General features: G+C 40.1%; 1 pseudogene across 1 annotated transcript in view; it reads right to left on the bottom strand.

The window, feature by feature from the left end:
• Positions 1-5,277: 5,277 nt before the first annotated feature.
• LOC311080071 (NACHT, LRR and PYD domains-containing protein 3-like) overlaps positions 5,278-20,849 on the bottom strand; it is a 55,879-nt pseudogene continuing 40,307 nt past the window's right edge. The window contains exons 7-9 of the transcript XR_014609605.1: positions 18,229-18,402; positions 8,617-8,672; positions 5,278-8,541 (exon numbers count right to left, since the gene is read on the bottom strand). The product of XR_014609605.1 is annotated as an NACHT, LRR and PYD domains-containing protein 3-like (transcript). The remainder of the gene's footprint in view (positions 8,542-8,616; positions 8,673-18,228; positions 18,403-20,849) is intronic.

The following is a 20,849-nucleotide window of genomic DNA, read 5'->3' as shown; positions in this document are numbered from 1 at the left end:
TCATGGACTTCCCTGCTGTCACGCTGCTATACCTTGAGCAGGGAGACGCTCCCTCGAGGATCACCTGGAAGAGTTTCTTGATCTTGCGCATCAGACCATCTTCCCGGACGACTGCCTCTGGACGTTTCTATGAATTGGAGGGCAAGAAGGAGACCCTCCCGCCACTGAGAGCGAGACTCTGGCAGAACCACATTCAGACCTTTAGTTAAGAGATTCTTCATCTGTCCCGCCAGTCCCACCCAGCCTCCCTCTCCCACCACCTCTTCCAGCCACCTTAGAGGACTTATCCCTTATCATTGGACTGTTTCTCTCTCTCTCTCTCTCCATTCTCGCCCTCAGCCACTCCTGCCACCCACTCGTCACCATCTCCCACAATTCCCTATGTATCCACTCCTTCTCTCTGTGGTGCGGATACATCTCGGGCCAGCTGGGAACCGTCTTCACCTGGGCAAGAGGAGGCCACGACTCCACAAACAACCTCAGCAGACTTTGCTCCTCCTCGACCCTTCACCCTGACTCCTGTGTCTACACTCCTGTGGCCAATGATGCCAGCATGGACCATCAGGCGTTCACCTTCGCCGAGGTCAGTCGGCTCCACCTGTGTCACACCTCACCACACCTGTCGTCCGCTGCTCTTCAGCCCTCCACCCCGTCGACTATGACCCGCTCAGCCTCCACCACCGCCCTCGGTCACTCCAGCTTGCCCTCTGACCTCCGGACACACACCACCATTGCAGGAGGTTGCAGCTACTGCTCAGTCGAGGTCGCCAGGGTCTTTGATTTCGCTTTATCACCTCGACCCTTCGGCAACACAGTGGGCTCTTTCTCCAGCGCCATTGCCTCTGGCTGTCCCCACAGTGGCGTCACAGCGTACCACCATGATCACAGTTCTGGCTGTGGCCTGGACACATCAAGCCCCTCTTCAAGGCTCCTCCCTGGCTCTCACCAGCTTCAGCACTGCCCTGGACCCTTCAGTTCTGCCTTCTCCCCGTCAGCCCTCCACCTCCCGAACCTCCTCCTGTATCCTCTTCCGGTTTCTCCTACCCTTCACCATCTCCTCATCCTCTTTGTGAGGGGTCGTTCTGTCACACCACTAAAGCCCTGTTCACACCGGGATGAATTTCGCGCGTGATATTCGCCGACGTTTAACGCCTCGTGACTAAACAAAGGGCGCCAATGTGAGTGTGCACACCGACACGAAAAATGGCACGCGTAAAAGCATCATTTTTTTTAAAAAAGCCTCGGGTTCGTTTTTTTGGTTTGACGCGCCGCGAGATGAGATTGGCGCTTTTGCTCACGTGTCTGAAGCTTCTGAAGTTACAGTAAAACACAACTTGGGGGCGCTCAAACACAAAACGGTCTTGCCGAGCACGTAACGGCGAAGAAGATATACGCCAAGTAGCGTCTACACTGGGAAGAAATAAGACGAGGAAGATGCAAGGCAAGATGAATGTAGAGCTGCTGGTCTCGTTGGTGTCGGAACATAAAGAACTATATGACAAACACGACAGCGACTACAAAAATCTTGATAAAAGAGAACTGTTATGGAGTGGTAATGCAGAGCAAATGGACCTTGTGTACCGGGGTATTTCTGTTTTACATTAAGCGCCATCTAATGTCAGGGAATGTATTTGCATGTTCACTCGGCTCATCGTCAGCGAAAATCGCTTGGGTGTGAACACAAAAAACGCGTTGAAAAACGCTGGCGAATAACGCGAGCCGATATTCGTCCCGGTGTGTACGGCCCTTAAGACTCTGTTTTCATTCGCATCGTTTCTCCCTTACACACCCTCTGTGTTAGTCTCCTATGCTGTTTATGTTGTAACCACAGTGAAAATAAAGAAAATATATGTGAATGTATCACTATTAAAACTGGCAGGGTGGTTACGCTGGGAATGCTGCTGGATTCAGGATTTTTACTTTTGCTCAAACTGACCGACACCAAAGCCAACAAACCAGGCGTGAACCTCCTCCATTTTGTTGCCATGGTGAGTGTCGTGATGATGTCACAAGAGCCTCACTTTCATTACGCCACTTCAAATGAGAGAAAACTACCAGATGATGTCATTATGATGGGATGGAATCAGTTGGGCAGAATTCTAGATCAAATTCAGCATGAGTGATTTTTCTTCTTCTCACTACAGGAGTCTGTGAAGAAGGATAAAGACTTGCTGATGTTTCCCAGCCGCTTGAGTCACGTCGCTCCAGCTTCAAGATCAGGAGACAAACAAACCTCTTAGATCAGTCTAGAAGAATATCAGCGGATGAGTGTCATGAAGCCAGTCTGGGTCAGATTCACCCCAACATCAACACAAATTATATGTTACATTTAATGTAGAAAATAGGCTTTGTTTGACGTAATTTTCATCAGCTTTACTCAAAAATAAGGAGTGCTCGTAGGACATGATGTTAATCAGTGGATACTATTAGAGAGTGGAGTTCCTCTGTGAAGAAGACAAGTCCTTCAAACTGGAGGAGGCCTGTGTGATCGTCCACGGCTTCTGCCATCGCTTCCCGAGCCGTGCGGGCGAGCAACAGTGATGCTGACTGCACTGTCTCTTTAAAGACTAACTACCAAATCAAGTCCAAAATCACCAGAGAACTAGAGCTGCTCCTTTAAAACAATCTGTTTTTCAGCCTTTTACAATATTAGATATTAATCTTCCTTCATGGAGTTTCTCTGAAATGCCTTAAACTTTTAAGTTTTTTTGTTTTACTGTCTTTAACTAAATAAATGCAAGGGAGAATCATCATTTATATTCACCAAACTATTTAAACTAAACTAAAGTTGAAATCAGAGACTCTATTGAAACGTCTGTCTGAACTCTTATTGCATTCGGCTCCATTTTGACCCAGAAGAGGTACAAGCATTTTATTTACTTTTATTTATCTATAGTTTTTATTACGAAGATGGAATTTTGTAGGTTTGTTGAGACAGTCAAACTAAAAATAGAAATCTGATTTTATGTAAGAAATATGAACCATTTAAACTGTGGCTTTTGCGTTCGGGTCTGTATTGACCTGAAAGTGAACTGTAGCTTTACACATGAAATTATGATGATGTTTTTCATCTAATGGTTAGATTCGTCTCAAATTGATTCTGTAAAATACATTTATCCTATTTCCTACACACACACATTTGATCCTTCCCACATTTCCCACAAAAGTCCACATTTCACTTTACTGCCACCTATTGATGAACCTTTGCAGCATGAAAAGATTCAAGCTGTTTATCATCTCATTTTTTCATATGGAAGTAAAAGTTTATTAATGAAATGCTTACAAACAACATGCTCATTTTACTGAGTAATATTGATGTTGTTTTGTTGGAAAAAGAATATGTAGGTTTCATAAATTTAGACTATTTTGAGCAGTCATGAGTTATAAGTTTCAAATTAATTTAATTAAATCCATTGAAGTCAATGAAGTTCATACTGGTAATTATCTTATTATATGTTCTCATAAAGTTCTAAAGTTCATAAAGTTCATAAATCTAATTATATATTCAAATAAAATGTCTCATATTGATACAAATGAATCTGTTCTTGCATCACACTGGTTTTTGCTCTAGTTCCTAAAAGAAGAATTTCTCATTTTTTAATGAATAAAAAGGGGTTAAATGAAGTAATAGCATGTTAAAAACGTGGTGACATTCAAAACTTTAAAACTTTAGTGCATTCACTCATTAATGAGAAGTCACTGATTAGATGCAATATGGTTTAAGTTGAACAATATTAAGTTGTGAGTGTTTTCTAAGCTCACGTTCCTCCGGGTCCAAACAGAGCACAGTAAATGATGAAGTGAAACTCGTGATGGAGGACATGAACCTCTGCGCTCCGCTTGATTTAACTTGATCTTTGATTCAGGACAAACTGATTTACTTTAGTTACAGGCACAAAATAATGATGTTAAACTTCAATGAAAATCTGATGTTATATGTAATAATTCAAGATCCCAAAGCAAATATGTTGAAGTAAAACTGTGTGTGAGTTGTTTCCATTTGTACATGTTGAGGTTCTTCAACTTTGATGCACTTTACAGATGAAAGAGATTTAATGCTGATCTCTGATAATCTGCTGTGTTTTCTGTTTATGAAATGATAAATTACCAGAACGGATGTTCTATGTAATATTTGTAAATGAGGTGAAGTCTGTTTATTTGACTGTAATCTGTTTTTGTCAGCCTTGTGTTTTTGATCATTAGATGTTATGTTAATGGATGATTTAAACTGATTCACCCTTTTCATCTCAAAATCTTAATAAATAAGTGCAAAACATGCAAATAAATATATTGAGGTTATATATACGTGTTTATATATACACATGAGATACCTCTCTTTATCATATATATTTATAATTTTGCTTGTACTTAAATAACTTTACAGACAACTAGTCAAAACAGTGATTGTCCTCTTTCTCCTCCAGCAACACTTGCATTAGATTTTCCTTCTGCTAAACTAGATATGTGTGTGATTCCACTAGAGAGACAAACATCAGCTGAGTATTTCATGCAGAACTCACACTTTACTCCAGTCAACATCTGCTTCATTTCTCCACACAAATCACTCTCATTTTCACTGTTATTGCACAGGGGAAAACAACAACACACACTGATCTTGTAATGGGGCATGTAATGGGGCATGATCTTGTAATGGGGCTTGTAATTATTAACAACACACACTGATCTTGTAATGGGGCATGTTGACACACTAATCTGGGGAAATGAGAAACTCTTTCCATTAAAAACAACAACAACAACCGTTCATTTGATGCAACTTTGTACATGTGAAATAAAGATAATAATTGATATTTTGAATCGTAGTGATTGAACCAGTCAGTGTCTGTCAGTGTTACTCTGAAATCAGAATCAACGACTGGAACTAACCTTTATTAATATAGATATAATATATACTTATATACTTTTACAATGCATTTTGATTTAAAACGCTTTTATGGCAAATACCGCTTTAATGGTAATTTCAACACAATACATAACTAAAATTGTGATCTGATTTAAAATTATAATTGCAATATTTTTAACATAATTCAGATGTAGTCTCACATATAAAGGTGTTTAAGGACTATATGTACTATTATTTTTACATAAACCACATTACAGCTTTTAAACTTGTAGAAAATAATATAAACATTTTTTACATGTAATAACTATAAATTAACCCTAACCCTATAGTACGTACATGTACTTAATATTACTCATTACTTAAATATATAATTACATAAAATAAAAAAAAATAAAAAAAATAAAGTGTTTTTTTACTTTGACTTTGATTATTTGTCCCAGACTCATTTAATTTCCTGTTCAACAGTTCTTCTGTATTAGATTCAATCCAAACTCTCTTTTGATGAAGATTCATAAAGTGGTTCAGTCAAAACTGAACATTAAAAAGCAAACGTGTAAAAACAGTGACTTGACTTGAAAGAGGTCTGAGCTGCACATCCTCTTTCTGACTGAACTGCCATACTGGAATTTATTTGTTGGGTAGGTCTTAAGGCCTCATTATACTTCTGCGTTGTACCTACGCCGGAGCCTATACGCCGTAGGCAACGTGTTGGTTTTAATTTATACTTCTGTGTCGTTGTCCGCGTTGACGCGCACCTAGGGAGCATGTGAAACCCCGAGGGAGGGGTTCTGGCAGACCAATCACAGCGCTTGTGTCTGCGTAGAATTGACGCGTTGTTACATTTTTGGAGAGGTGCACGTCAGGGTACGCCGTAGGGTACGCGCGCTACACACAGCCTACGACGTAGCTACGGCGGCAGTTCGACGCAGAAGTATAAATAGGCCTTTACGGAAGAAGGAAGAGCAACAGAAGAGGAAGGAGGCAGGCAGGCTATGGCTAGTTGGAGCTTATCAACTTTATCAATGAGTGTTTGCAACTAGTGCTGTGTAACATAACTTTGTGACTGCATTGTGACTGCACTCTGCGTGACTGCAAGGCCGGTGGCTCTTCATCAGAGTCCATGTCTTGGTATCTCCAGGATACTCGACGTGTCCTCCCCTTCAGATCAAAGTCTCGTCCGAGTGTGGCTTTGAAATTGTGTTCATAAGATGATACTAGCCATGGTGCCTCATCCAGTGATACAGGGTCACGGTTCATAACCTTGTATGCCACTTTCTGGTTGCGCAGCCCTTTGAGAAAAGCATCAGCAGCAATTTGCTCCCTGAGCTCAGTGTCAACTCCAGGATAAGCTAAAATGACCAGCCTGTGAACCTCCTCTGCGAACTCCAAAACAGTTTCTTTAGACTGGCGCAGTTCTCCAAGTCTACTCCGTGCTGTGGTGGGAGGTTATTTCTGGCCAAATCGGAAAGCCAGCTGTTCTTTCAGCAGAAAGTAATCTTCACGTATGTGTTCGGGTAATGAGCAAAGATATCTGACAGCAGCTCCTCGTAGACATTCATGGAGTTTATCCACTCTCTCTACTGTACTCCATCTGTAAATGACAGCTCTGCGCTCAAAAGGAATGATGAAGGAGTCCCAGTCATCCTTACCATCCTAAGTGTCAAGTTTAGCTTTAGGTCCATCTGAAGCTCTACCACGAGGGGTTGTGAGGTGATGGGTGGGCGCTGCAGCAGTTGAAGGTGTGTGCATGATTGGGCCCAAGTTGAAAGAGCCATTATAATGGCTGGGTCCCTGTGCACGGCTTCTATGTCTTACATCGGGGCCAGGTGTGGAGGAAGTTGGACTAATTGGGCTCCGTACGTTTCTATCAATGACCGCAAGCTCAGCAGCAAAAAGCTGTTCAGCATCTGAAGGCCCTGTAACATCTCCATCTGTCATAAGGGTTCTATCAGGGGCAGCTGCAAGTATGGTAGAGTCGTCATGTTGGTGGGGACCATGTGTTCCTTTACTGGCATGACGCTGCTGCTTGAGGGCAGACAAACTAGCCTCTGTTGCTTCCAATCTTTGGAGCAGAGGTGAAATGGCATGTTGAAGTTGCTTATTTTGTTGAGACAGCACAGCCTGTAGCCACTGTGGGGGGTCTGGAGCAGCTGATGCTCCAAGTTGGACTTCCGGCTCACTCACATCCATGTTATATTACAATTTAGCTTGATTTTTTTTCTTATTTTTTCTTCCTCTTTTTTTTCTCTTCCTCTTTTTTTTTTGTTTATATAATACTGAAATATATTCTAGTTTGTGAGCTTCGATGTAGATTTGCAGGGCTGTTTAGTAGTGTCTGTGAAAGTTGCCAGGCAGCCAACAGCAGCGCTAGCTTTGGCAAACTGCCAGCGCCACGCCTCTCCGATGGGGGAAGGGAAACTCTGTGCAGCTCTTATTTTCGTGAGTTTATGGTCAATGCGACGACCAAACGTGGTCAATCAGTCTTTAATACTACTTCACAACAGCGTTTGCAGTGATTATAATGTCCATCGATTAACAAAGGATGTCCCAGCAGTTCACAACACTCACAATTCTCTGATAACTGTCAATCACGCTCAGCTTCTGACACCACTTGTTGTGCTTTCTCGTCTCAGTGTCCGTGGAGGCGTGAAGAGAAGCACACAACAGAGAGTACATTCATGAACTTTACTTATTAAGACACAACTTTACATCAACAGGGGTTTTATGCTCTTGCCCAGCGCTGATGGGTTTATACAACCATCCGCACCGGAGCCTACGAGCATCTGACGCTAAACGTAAACAAGCAGTGAACTAATCCCTACGTAATGACGGAGCCACATCTGATTGGCTAATAAGAACACATTATGTATTCAAGTAAAATAACTGTAAACAATGTATTTACTGAACACTATAACAATATTAATAACACATTATGCACAAATAAAGTGTATGAATATCAATAACGGTGATAATGCAGTAACACACATAATCAGTTAAACAACTGGAAAAATGTCAATTTAGTGAGTGTATATTTATGTAATTTCACACTTCTGATAAAAATTAAAATGTGTTAAATGGTACCACTTTTTCTTTTTTGTTTTTTTGTTTTTTTTTACAGTGTGTGTGTCAGTCAGAGTGTATTTGTTGTTTAATGTGACACAGAGACACTGAAGAGTTATAATAAACTGTAAATCCAGCACAGAGGGGTTCAGTGAATGTGTGTGTGAATGTGTGTAAGTGTGTGAGAGTGTGTGTGTCAGAGACGCTGTAGAAGGACAGAGTGCCGGCCGACACGTCCACAAACACTCCTGCTCTCTTACAGGATCCTGAACCAGCAGAAACATCAGTGGAGTTACTATTGTGCCAGACAGTGAATCTGTGATTAGAGCAGTTCAGACTCCAGGACTTCTCATTCCCTCCAAACACACTGTCACCCCCTCCTTTCCTTTTGATTCCTTTATATGACACTGATATTTCAGTATAATCTCCACTCCATTCAGCCTCCCAGTAACAGCGTCCAGTCAGACTCTCTCCACACAGAACCTGATGATCACACTCAAATCTCTCTGGATGATCAGGATACGACTGCCTCTCAGACACATGCGTCACCTTTCTGTTCTCCTCAGACAGAACGAGAAGAGTGTGTGCTGTGTTTGGATCCAGTGTGAGATCAACAGCATCTGAACACAAGAACACACATTACAACAGCAACATTTACAACAACACACACTAAAACTGTGTGTTTGAGGACTTACATCTGTGTAGTCTTGATATCATCCTGAACTCTTTAACTTCTGAACCGTGATCCACACTAGAAAACACACATACACACACAGTTGACATTGGCTTGCATCGAGAGACAAATTAATTCCTACAGTATATCAATATTTTAACAAAAATAAAATAACCTTAAACAATGTATAATTACGACACACGTCAAGCTTTTTTGAACTTTTTACACACGAGAGCGTGTTCAGTCAAAGAGTATAGAAGTACCAAGAGGCGAAACTCCGTTGCAGTTTTGACAACAGCCACTAGGTGGCGCTTCGGTAGCACGGCCGCCATTTTGGACTGAACCAACGGCTTTACCGTTAGCACAACTACTGTACAGCATTAACATTATGTCTGGAAATAATTGGAAACAAAGAAAACAGTGCTCTGCCATCAATTGCAACAACTACCAGTGTACAACCAATCAACTAGCATTTCATAGATTCCCCAAAGATCCAGAGAGGTAAAGTAGAAAAGGTTTTTATTAACTTTAGTTTAAAGTGAGCTAACGTCAACGATAACAGGTGCTGTAACGTAAATGTAAGCTATCCCATAACCGCAGTAACAGTTTGCTAAAGTTATGTATTTGGTCGAAATTGTCAAGACTCGAAATGGGCTTTTTAAATCGCATACTTTCAGAGATATATGAACACCTAACCTGGCAAATGACCGCTTTATTAATTCATTGTTATCACTAAATTAACCCTTTAACTGTCACCTTTTTTTCGCATAAACATGAAAATCACTATCCAAACTTAAATGGTTGTAATTGAAGAATGCTTTGGAATATAGACCTATGGTTGGTCTTGTTTTAATTTGTCAGATTATTGTTGAAGTGAAATAAATTATGAAAGTGAAACAGAAAAAACTTATATAAGTTTGAGTTTATTAAAATGTACAAATTTAAAAATATTATTATTTATATTTTATATAAAATATATATATTACAAAATATATTTTACTCTAGAACTGCAAGAAAATGAAAGCAAAAAATCTGAACAAGTTGTGTTCCACATTTTAGGTTGATATGTTGATATCTCGCTCCCTCACCCTTTCTGCCGTGTGCTCTAACGTTACACGGTTTGGAGCTGCACACTCTTGCTCGCTCGCTCTAGATTCCGGGAGATTTTAGCTAATTTGCGGGCATCAGGGAGCCACTATCAATATGCGGGAGACTCCCGGATCTTCCGGGAGACATGGCATGTCTGCTCTAGAGATATTAAAAACTAGAAACTACTTTTTAGTTCATTTAACCCCTTTTGAATTTGAACCGGTATCGTTCAATTCTATGACAGCTGTGTTGCGTTCAGTCCAAGATGGCGGAGCTGCAGCTCTGCGCATGGGTGCGTTTGTTGCAATGGAACGTTCTATTGAGTTTCGCCTCTTGGTACTTCTATAGGGATCTCCCAGTCACGTGACCCCTAGCCGCGTGTCAGCCATTTTGACGGAATACTTCAGCGCACCTACATACATGAGAATGCGGATTATCACATGTTTTATGGCTGCGAATTGATTAAAATAATATATTAGTATATAATGGTCACTGTATTAATTATCTTGAGCCTGCTGTAATGTTCCTATAAATATATTTTCTTTCCAACTGTGCATTCTGAATAATAAATAGGCTAAATATATTTATCCACTAAGCTGCAGCAGTCATATGCTCGTCTTCCCATTAACAGTTTTTTTTCCTTCTCTTTCTGACATTTCTTACCTGTTGGGTTTACATTTTTTAATTAAATTGAGTATAAAGATTGCTTGTGTGTGCTGGTGTTTATTCCAGTCTTTTAAAATAGTTGAATGAATGCCTGCGATCGTGCCTAGTAACGATGTTAAATAGGCTAGGCTATTTAATCAATAATGTACACAGGGTAAGTTAGAGGAGAATGACAGTCAACTACTTTGAATATTATAGCATTTTGGGCATAAACATGTAAATAATGAAAAGACTGACATTGAAAAATGACACAGAATGATTAAAATTTAAATATTTAATTCAAATAAATAAATGTTCGTGGTTCACACTGATGTTATTCATTTGTTCTCACACACTTCAGCGTCACGGACACTGGTTTAGACGAACACTGACCATTAGCTGGTACTATTATTAGCACAGTGGCCGTCAGCTAACTCTTCACGTCATGTCATCACAAAAAGAAATATACAAGAGGAAGATAAAGGAATTAGTAATCATAGATCCTTATGAAGCACCACAAGTTCTTTTTACAGACATTAAATGTGTAGAAAAACTTCCTGACATTGAGTTCGGTGACATTTACAGCTAAGTTACCTTATTCACTTCCCATCACGCTACACCGGAGCTTCATTAAAAGCATACACAAGCTTAGCAGGCTATCGGTATCACAGCATCGCTCGGGCATGATAGAAAAATAGGTGAATATAGACATTCTCTGGTGAATATTTCGCGACGACCTGTATTATGACCAGCGGTTTAGGATTTTCTATACCGTCAAAATGGCTGCTCCAACTGGCGTGACGTCACGCGGGACATCCCTATACTCTTTGGTTCAGTGTGGACACTTAAACGGTTGCCATGGTAACGAACAACACCTGCGGTTGCCATGGTAACGAACAACACCTGCTTGTAAAGTGAATGATCATATCCTGTATCTGAGACTAAATCACTAAATATTGAGAAAGCAACAGAATATTGTGTTTTTCTAGCGACAGCGTCTCAGTCTCCACTGGGCTTGAGTAAAATAATAATGAGGTTATAAGTGTGCAGAATTTAAACTACATTATTAAATAAGTGCAGTAACAGCAGCTGCTCTTCTCTCCTCTTCTCTCTTCTCTTCTCTCCTCTTCTCTCTTCTCTTCTCTCCTCTTAACTCTTCTTCACTCTTCTTCTAACCTTCTCTCTTCTTCTCTCTTCCCTCGCTTCATTAAAGCTCCACTGAAGGGTTGCCAGATATCACAAAAAAAATCTAAACAAGCCCATTAATAAACACAATATAATAAACAGACAAAACTGAACCAGAGGAACAAATATGAACAATATAACTAGTATTAACAATATCCTAAACCAAATTAAAAGGCAAGACATTTATTATGAATAAAAAATTTCAAGATATAATATTTAGATATTATAAATTGATTGATGAAGTAAAACAGTAACATGAGATTGAAAAATAATAATTCAACAAAACTTTAAAGTTTAATTACACCTATGAGTCGTATTTAATAACAATAAATTAGAGATTCTCTTATTTATAAGGAGGATCAAAGGCTTCCAGGAAAATAAACTAATTAAAATTCAAAAACAAGTTTAGAATCAAATCTAAAATCAAAATTATGCATATATAGAATAAAAATTTTATTCAAAATCGAGAATCTATTTTCACTCACTCTCTCTCTCTCTCTCTCTCTCTCTCTCTCTCACACACTCACTCACACTCACTCACACTCTCTCTCCCTCTCACACTCACTCTCCCTCTCACACTCTCTCTCTCTCTCTCTCTCTCACACACACAGTTTATTACAGTCTATTACAGTTTGTATCAAACAGACACAGAGAAGCTTCTCATATTGTGACCACAATCTCTTTGTTTTGTACATGAACAGTTCACATCACACACACACACACACACACACACACACACACACACACACACACACGCACACACATCTTGCTTGTTGTGTACAGAGTCCAGACTGAACTATTGTAAAGCTCTCTTGTCTATCAGTGGATATATTAGGGATACGCTGACAGACGCCTGCTTTCAAACGCTCCCGTGTAGCCAATCAGAGACATATATATTGAGAGCATGAACACAATGGACAACCAGAGGTGTTTAAGAATTCGTTTAACAGCTTGATACCGAAGTTGGTACTTTTGACAACACTAGCCCTATTTACGAATGTTTTGTTAAAGTATTTAATAAAACTGCTTTAAATGTGAGAAGTGATACAGTATGAAGGGAAAATCTTGGATGGTAAAAAAAACTAGACTGAAAACTGCTTTACAAAACAACAATTGTGGCTCGTTACATCATACAGGGTTCGTACACTTTTTCCAAGGTCAAATTCAAGCACTTTTCAAGCACTTTCCAGGTCCATTTTAAAGCTTTTTCCAGCACCTTACACTACCGTAAATTACATACCAATACATAGTTAAAATAATTATTCAGTGTTTTTATCACATCAAAAGAGATAAACAGCCAAATGTTTCATAATAGCAGAGGGCTGCATGATATTGAAGAAAAATGAGATATGCGATAACTCATTAAATAATGCGATATTCAATATGCGATACAATAATGCTTAAAGTGTGTCAAATTACCTTAAATTATCTTTAAAATATCTTTAAAATGATATAACCTACACATACGTGTTTCACAATCTTTTTGTGAAAATATCCCTACAACTTCAAGACAGTGAACATCAGTGTTCTGTAGCATAAGAAGTGTTATTTTAACATCACTGGGGTTTAGGTTCAGGTTATCCTACATTAGGGTTATTTAACAACAGAAACTGATTAATCAAATGTAAAAATAAACACTGCTTAGTTTTCACTGCATGAATTAAATATTCTGATTCTTATTAAAGCTACAAAAGTTAGCCTATTCAGCCAAAAGCAGTGAGTGATTTTCTTTGTCTTTTGTTCATGACCCCAGTTATTGCAAGCCGTTGCAATATGCAATTATGCATATTGTAATATATACATTTGCAATATTTCGATATATTGTGCAGCCCTAATATTTAAGCCAATCACAAGTTTTATTCTTCAAAATGTATCACTAAGTATATAGCCTAAAGCATATGAATAATATACTTTTCATTATATTAATGTCCAAATATTGCTTACCAGATAATGTGATTTATAGGCTGTAAAACTGAATTAATTTCAAATATGAAGACTTAGAAATATTCAGAAATATTTGACAGGCCTTCCCGTTTATATAGACAAGGTTTGAACAATATCTGAGTGCACAGGCACCTGCCTGATAAATGTATTTCATTGCCAAGATGTCTTGGGCCAAGACATAATGTTAGCTAATACATTTACTGGAATAGAGCAGTGTAAATATTGCACAGGGCCATCCTAAACCTTACAGTAACAGTATACTACTTATGACACTGACTGATTTCAGTTCAGCAATCAACGACTGTTGTTATGCACTGGGCTAACGTTTGCGGGTTAATTTGCACGTTACAGTTCTGTAATTTTGGCAATGTTCACTGCATATTCCACAAATGAACGTGACATAACGGACATGCAATACTTACATTACATTATCACACCAAGAACTCTCAGTCACTAATGGCCCTTTCAGATAGGACGCGGGCCGCGCTGCGCTATGAAATTAAACCGATATATTTCAATGGTCAATTGCGCCGCGCGACTCGGACCAAAGCGGAGCTCAGCAAGCTCGCGCGCACGCCGCGGTCAAAGTTTAAAATAGTTCAACTGTTGCTGCTGCGTGGCCAAACGGTGCATCCAAACAACCACTGAAATCAAAATGAAAACTCCGCCTAGATTTGCTCTGGCCAGCGTAAAGCCAATCAATCTGTAGGGCTACATTTTTTTCTCCATTTAATAAAGAACTATTTCGTCAGAAAGATATTTCTTGTGAAAGAAATACAGTTACAAATTCAAGCATTTTCAAGCATTGTATCCAAAATTCAAGCACTTTTCAAACCTTGAAAACACAACATCAAAATTCAAGCACTTTCAAGGATTTCAAGCACCCGTACGAACCCTGATCATAAGAAGAATGGCATCTATGCTAATGTTAGTCTTTCTGTTTATTCCGAGGTTTACTGAAGTCAGCCGGATCCGGGCCGTATCCAGATCAGATGGTGGACCTGCGCCTAGACATGACCATAACGCATCTCTGAAGTGTTAGCAGAGATTGTGTCGGACTCTCCCCTGTGAAGGCCTCAGACACGACAGAAATGGACACTCATCTAATCATCACACCTGTTCTTAATCATTGAATTATCTCTGTGTATTTAGTTCCTCTGTTTTCAGTCTTTGGTTGTCGGTCGATATTTGCACGTTGTGTGTGTTTACCCCATGTTTTACATATGCACTGGTAAACCTTCTGTCTGTTCCTGTGATGTAATATTAAAATGACTTGTTATTGGATCCTGTCGACCTTCATCTTCATCTTCATCGTCTTGTGGCAAAGACATCTTTTGAAATGCACTGCTATTATCAGGGTTCCCACTCTTTTCTTGAAATGATTTTCCAGGACTTTTCCAGGACATTTTCAAGACTTTTTCAGCTGCTACAGTGCGAGTCAAGTTATCACAACTAGCTGGGCGATATACCGATATTATCATATCGAGATATATTTTGAAACAGATGTGATATTGTACCTATACCGTTATATCTGTATTATAGTTGTGCAAAGATTGTTGTCTTTCACAATGCCACCTGCTTTCCTCTACTTGCAATGCCACACTACTAAAACAGAAGTTATTCTCTACTTTAGTTCATACACTGGTATTTTACTTGCTGATATCAGTGCACATTTGCCACAGAACTCACATGACCGTAGTTTAGAGGGGCAAGTCCTACCAGCGTACATACTTGCCAACCTTGAGGGGGGGGTGTCGTCATGGCCCGCCAAAAAGGGGTGTGGCTAGCCTATAACACCCCCTCGCACAGGTTGCACAAGTGATTTCAGTCGACTAGAAGCGAAACCAAGTGCAGCACAAGCACGGCAGGCTACGCAACACTCGTTCCCTCTCTAGAGAGAACCGAGGTTACGTTAGTAACCGAGTGTCGTTCTCTTACGAGAGTACTCTCGTGTTGCGTAAGTTTAGCTTACGCTACGGGAAAACTCCTTTTCTCGAGAATACTGATATAACATACTGCATATTTTCTCTTTTTATTCGCCATGGTCTCTTCTTTCTTCCTTTTCCCCTTCCTCTTCTGCTTCTTTTTCCGTTCTGATTGCCGCGCTTGACTTCGAGGTGTAACCTTTATTATTGTTCGGTTTGAAACGGTGCCCAGTGACGGATAGTGTAGCAATATTGTTGTCCGGGTGGAAATCGGGAGAAATTCGGGAGAAAGGTCGGTCCGGGAGATTTTCGGGAGGGGCTTTGAAATTCGGGAGTCTCCCGGAAAAATCGGGAGGGTTGGCATGTATGCCAACGTACTGAGATGTCAAATTGCGTACTTGCTACGCAAAATGCGTACATATTGGCAGGTTTGTGTCACGTGGGGCGCTGTGCTGGCTACATGCAGAAATGAAAGCAGACAGCTCCAGCCCAATATTACCAGAGCCTGTCTACGGAGAGCTTTGGCACTTCCTATTAGCCCCATTGTATCAATATTAACCAACTGCAGAACCGCAGAACCATACGTCATAGCAGTGTGAGGACGACAGCGCCAGCCTAACAGTCTGATGCCGGAAGTGGGCGGGGTAAAAACATCTAAGGGGTGGAGATGGGTAGGTTTAGGGGTCAGGGGGTGGAGATGGGTAGGTTTAGGTATGGTATATGCAAGGTGGCTATGTATAGTATGCGGTTCCGGCATCAGACTGTTAGGCTGGCGCTGTCATCCTCACACTGCTATGACGTATGGTTCTGCGGTTCTGCAGTCATTGTATCGATTTTGGTTGCAGTTCCATTAGAATTCCACTGGAGGTAATCGCGGGCGAGTGCAGACTGAATGGGAGTCAATGGGGCTAGACGGCTAAATTTGTCTCCCTCACCCGATTGCCATTGAGAAATCTCAGATTTTATTGTAGGTTTTGCAAGTTCAACATGGGTTATAGGTCGAAAAATTTAATGAACGAGTACTTATGTCCTTTTGATTTCTTACAGGTTGAGTTGTTGTTGCCCATAACACGGTAGCATTCTGCTAATGAACACTGATTGGTCAGTGAACGACTGATTACAACCAGAGATACTGCTTGATGGCATCGTGGCATCCGAAGCGGGACCAGAAACAAACAAAACAAAAACTCTTCTAGCGCGTGTGTTTACCTGTGTCAGCTGTGTTGTCGATGCCTCGAGAGAAAAGAAAGTGCAGAGCGCGAAAACACCAAAGTGACTGAAGGATTGCCGTAAAGCAGCATCTCTGGTCGTACGATGTGTATCTTTAAATGTGTATGTTATTGACATTTTAAAAGACTTTTTAAAGCAAATAAGTGACTCTAAAAAATCTAACACCCAGCAATGTGTAATTTCTTTGCATCTCCTTTCGAATACAATATTCAAATTACTAGACAAAAAATGATATCCTGAGAAAAGTGGATTTTGAGGGGTATAGCTCCATAGACCTCCATTCATTCTGCACTCGCCTGCGAGCGCCCCCGCATGGACAGAGACGTGTTACTGCAGCCAGTCCAGAAACCGGAAGTAACCAGAGAGTGCCAATTCTCTTCCTATTAGGCGGCGTTCACATATCGCGCCTAAAAACGCGTAGAAAACGCTAGGCGCGCCGCATTCTCATTTTTCCAAAACGCTAGGTCGGTTGCGCTCCGGAGGCGTCTGTCGTCGCTAAGCGTGGTTCTTGTCACGTGACCTACGGTGCGCTTGCGGCATTCTGAAAAGTTGAGATGTTGAGATGTCTCGATGCGGCGCGGACGCGCTTGGAAAAAACGAGCACGTCGCTTCCATTATGAGCGCGCATACCGCGCGTCTACATTTGAAATAACGAACTTGAGCGTGCAAAAGACGCGATATGTGAACAGGCCCTTAGACATTCTCTGATATTACCCGTTGAAGGCAGCTGAAAACAGACATACATGCGTAAAATGTTTAACCCGTTTCATCCACAAGGAGGGAAAATTATTTTCCAGGACAACGCAAACGTTTCCAGGACATTTTACTTTTTTTCCCATTTTCCATGTGTTTTCCAGGACTGGAAAATTAGTCTTTCATTTTCCAGGTTTTCCAGGTTTTCCAGGACGCGTGGGAACCCTGATTATTATTATTATAACATTTCCTCTGTACTGTGATGGAGGATTTCATCCCCCCCTCTTTTTTTTCATTGAGGAGGTGTATAGTGTGAAACTAGATGTTAATTATTTGTAAATTGACTGAAATAAAATGAATTTTTTTTTTTTTTAATGAAAATAACCTCTCACACATGCTTTGTCATAAATGGGTTCACAGACATGTTTGAAAAGATTATCTGTTTGGGAGATCAGTGTAAGATGGGGGCTCTTAAAGAGTATGTTGGGAAATGAAGGAGGAAGTTCCAGTACTATTTCTTTGTGAGGTTTCCACAGCTTCTATAGTATCAGAGTCTTACTTCTTTTCTCCACATTGTCACTAACAACTCATCTGAATGCTTTATCACTTTGTCTGAATTAGATGGCATGAGACATGAGCCTGGCTTTTGATGCCTTATGTTAGCAAACCACAGCCTATGGTCGGCTGTATATGGGCAAAACAACATTATAGCAAAAAAATAAGTTGTAAGTGAACTGTCCATAGGGATCTATTATAATTATACCATTTAGAATGTAAAAAACAAAGTTTTGACAGATATGCACCAATGTTTGTTGACTACAGTATCCTGGTTAATAAAGAAGTGTCTCTTGACAACCTCAACTATTAAAAACTCTCAGTCTCACATGCACACTAGACAGGATGATTCTTACTGATCCACTTACTTGAGTTTGTCCAGTGTGCAGTCTGGATGATTCATTGCATCAGAGAGCAGCTTCAGTCCTGATTCTCCTGGGTGATTGTAGCTCAGATCCAGCTCTCTCAGGTGTGAAGGGTTTGAACTCAGAGCTGAAGCCAGAGCAGCACAATCTTCTTCTGTCACCAAACACTGAGATAATCTACAACAACAATAAGGGTTCATGTTAGTGTGCTTCATTTTTAGAGAATATACACTACATTAAATACAGGGCTCTTCCACTGGAAGATTGCTGGCTAAATTTGACCCATCAATTATCTTTACAAGGACCTTTTATTGACTGTAATTAGGGATTACCTAATTTCACAATTGACAGTGATTAAAATGGTCACGTTATTAAACCGTAAGAGAATGTGGAAGCTATGGTTAAAAATTAAAGAAAGAAAAAATGAAAATTAGTCTTTCAGACTTTCTTGCACCCTCTGTCTGGATACTCTAGGCAAGGAAAGGCATGTGCAAAAGCATTAACTTTTAGCGCATGTGAAACTCTCAAAATGAAACCATGGTGGAACTATGCAATCTCCTGGACCTGTATTCACAGATGTTAATTAAGCTATTGGGAGCATTTTGGCAATCTAAACATGATTCAGGAGTAGTTGATCAAAGATATTAGAAAAGGCGGTATCCTCACAACTATGTTCCTTTTTAGAAAGAAATGATATCTGCAAGGATTATCAGTCAGGATTTAGATCGTACCATAGTACTCAGACTGCTCTCATTAGAGTTACAAATGATTTGCTATTATCATCCGATCGTGGTTGTATCTCGCTATAGTGTTAAACTATAGTGTTGTATCTCGATCTTAATGCTGCATTTGATACTATTGACCACAGCATTCTTTTAAATAGACTTGAAAATTATGTTGGCATTAGTGGAATTGCATTAGCATGGTTTAAATCATACTTATCTGACCATTATCAGTTTGTAGCAGTAAATAAAGAGATGTCTCATCGATCACAAGTTCAGTATGGTGTACCACAAGGCTCAGTACTAGGACCAATGCTGTTCACTCTGTACATGCTACCCTTTGGAGATATCATTAGGAAGCATGGCATTAGTTTTCACTGTTATGCTGATGATACACTCAGCTCTATATTTCTTCATGCCCTGACAAAAATTACCAATTCACAAAATTAACGGAATGCATAGCTGATATAAAAAGTTGGATGACTAGTAATTTCCTACTAATTAATTCTGAAAAAACAGAGTCTAATTATGGGACAAAAAACTTCCTCACGTAATAACTAGGGATGTCCCGATCAGGTTTTTTTGCCCTCGAGTCCGAGTCCGAGTCATTTGATTTTAAGTATCTGCCGATACCGAGTCCCGATCCGATACTTCTAACTTATATTGCAAAAACAAAAAAGAATAAAGAAGAGCGAAAAAAAAAAGATCCAGGATGTTCCTTATTTTTTATTTAATTCACCTTATTTTAACATTCAACAACTCTGTTAACAAACAGAGCACTTCTGTGAGGTAGCTTGAAAAATCAAGTAATAAATAAATTCTTCACTTTTGGACTTTAGTGCAACAGTAAATATTAAAAAATATTTCACACTGCACTGTTAAAACAGAGCGTGCAGCGCGTATTTTTTTCGCCGCCCATGTTAACAGATTAAACCAGGCTTTAGAGCATTCACACCGCACGCAGAGGTGGCGCGGCAGTGCGTAGCAGAGCAAAGCAGGAGTGCCGTGATCGTTTCGGCGCCGAGTCTATTTTTGCTGCGCCGCTTTTGCTGAATTAAAGTGACAATACATTGATCATGGCCAAAATACACCGCAGTTTTATCCAAAAAGTGCATTGATGATATCTATTGTGTTTTAAACAGTCAATCAAATGACCAACAGCAATTTAAAAAGAAAACAAATGTCCAAAAACAAACTTGTTGCCATAACAATAAAAACAAAGATGAACCAAAAGTTATATAAATGAAATTATTAATAAAATAAGCTTCTTGACAAGTCTTTTCTCTTAAATGTATTTGAAAACGAAAAAAAGCAATGCCAACTTATCCATTATAGACTCTGTCTGTACACAACCCACGGTTCAGCCGCGCGTGACAAACGCTGCCAGTATGAAAGCAAAACGCGCGTGTCCTGCTCCTGCTCACCATACGCACTGCTCCTGCGCTGCTTACACTCTAATAACGCGTGCAGTGTGAAACCGCCGTAACTCTGTGTCACCGCATAATAGAGGTGTTAAAAAATAATGAGAATATAAATACATATCCGAGTCCTGATCGGGAGGTAACGTCCGATTCCGATCGAGTCTGAAAACACGCGATCGGGCCCGATTTCCGATCACGTGATCGGATCGGGACATCCCTAGTAATAACCTAGAATACTGTCTAACACTTGATGGCTGCTCTGTCAAGTCTTCGTCGTCGATTAGGAACCTGGGTGTGCTCTTTGATTTTTCATTTGAAAGTCACGTCAACACTGCATTGGCTCCCTATTAAACATTGTGTGAATTTTAAAATATTGCTGATTACTTACAAAGCACTAAATGGTTTAGCTCCGCAGTACTTGAGCAAGCTCTTAACGCATTATAGTCCTTCACGTCTATTGCGATCTCAAAATTCTGGCAAG

Source organism: Abramis brama (assembly GCF_963993115.1).
Source record: "Abramis brama genome assembly, chromosome: 1".
NCBI classification, from domain to species: Eukaryota; Metazoa; Chordata; class Actinopteri; order Cypriniformes; family Leuciscidae; genus Abramis; species Abramis brama.
This window is presented reverse-complemented; position numbering and strand designations above follow the sequence as displayed.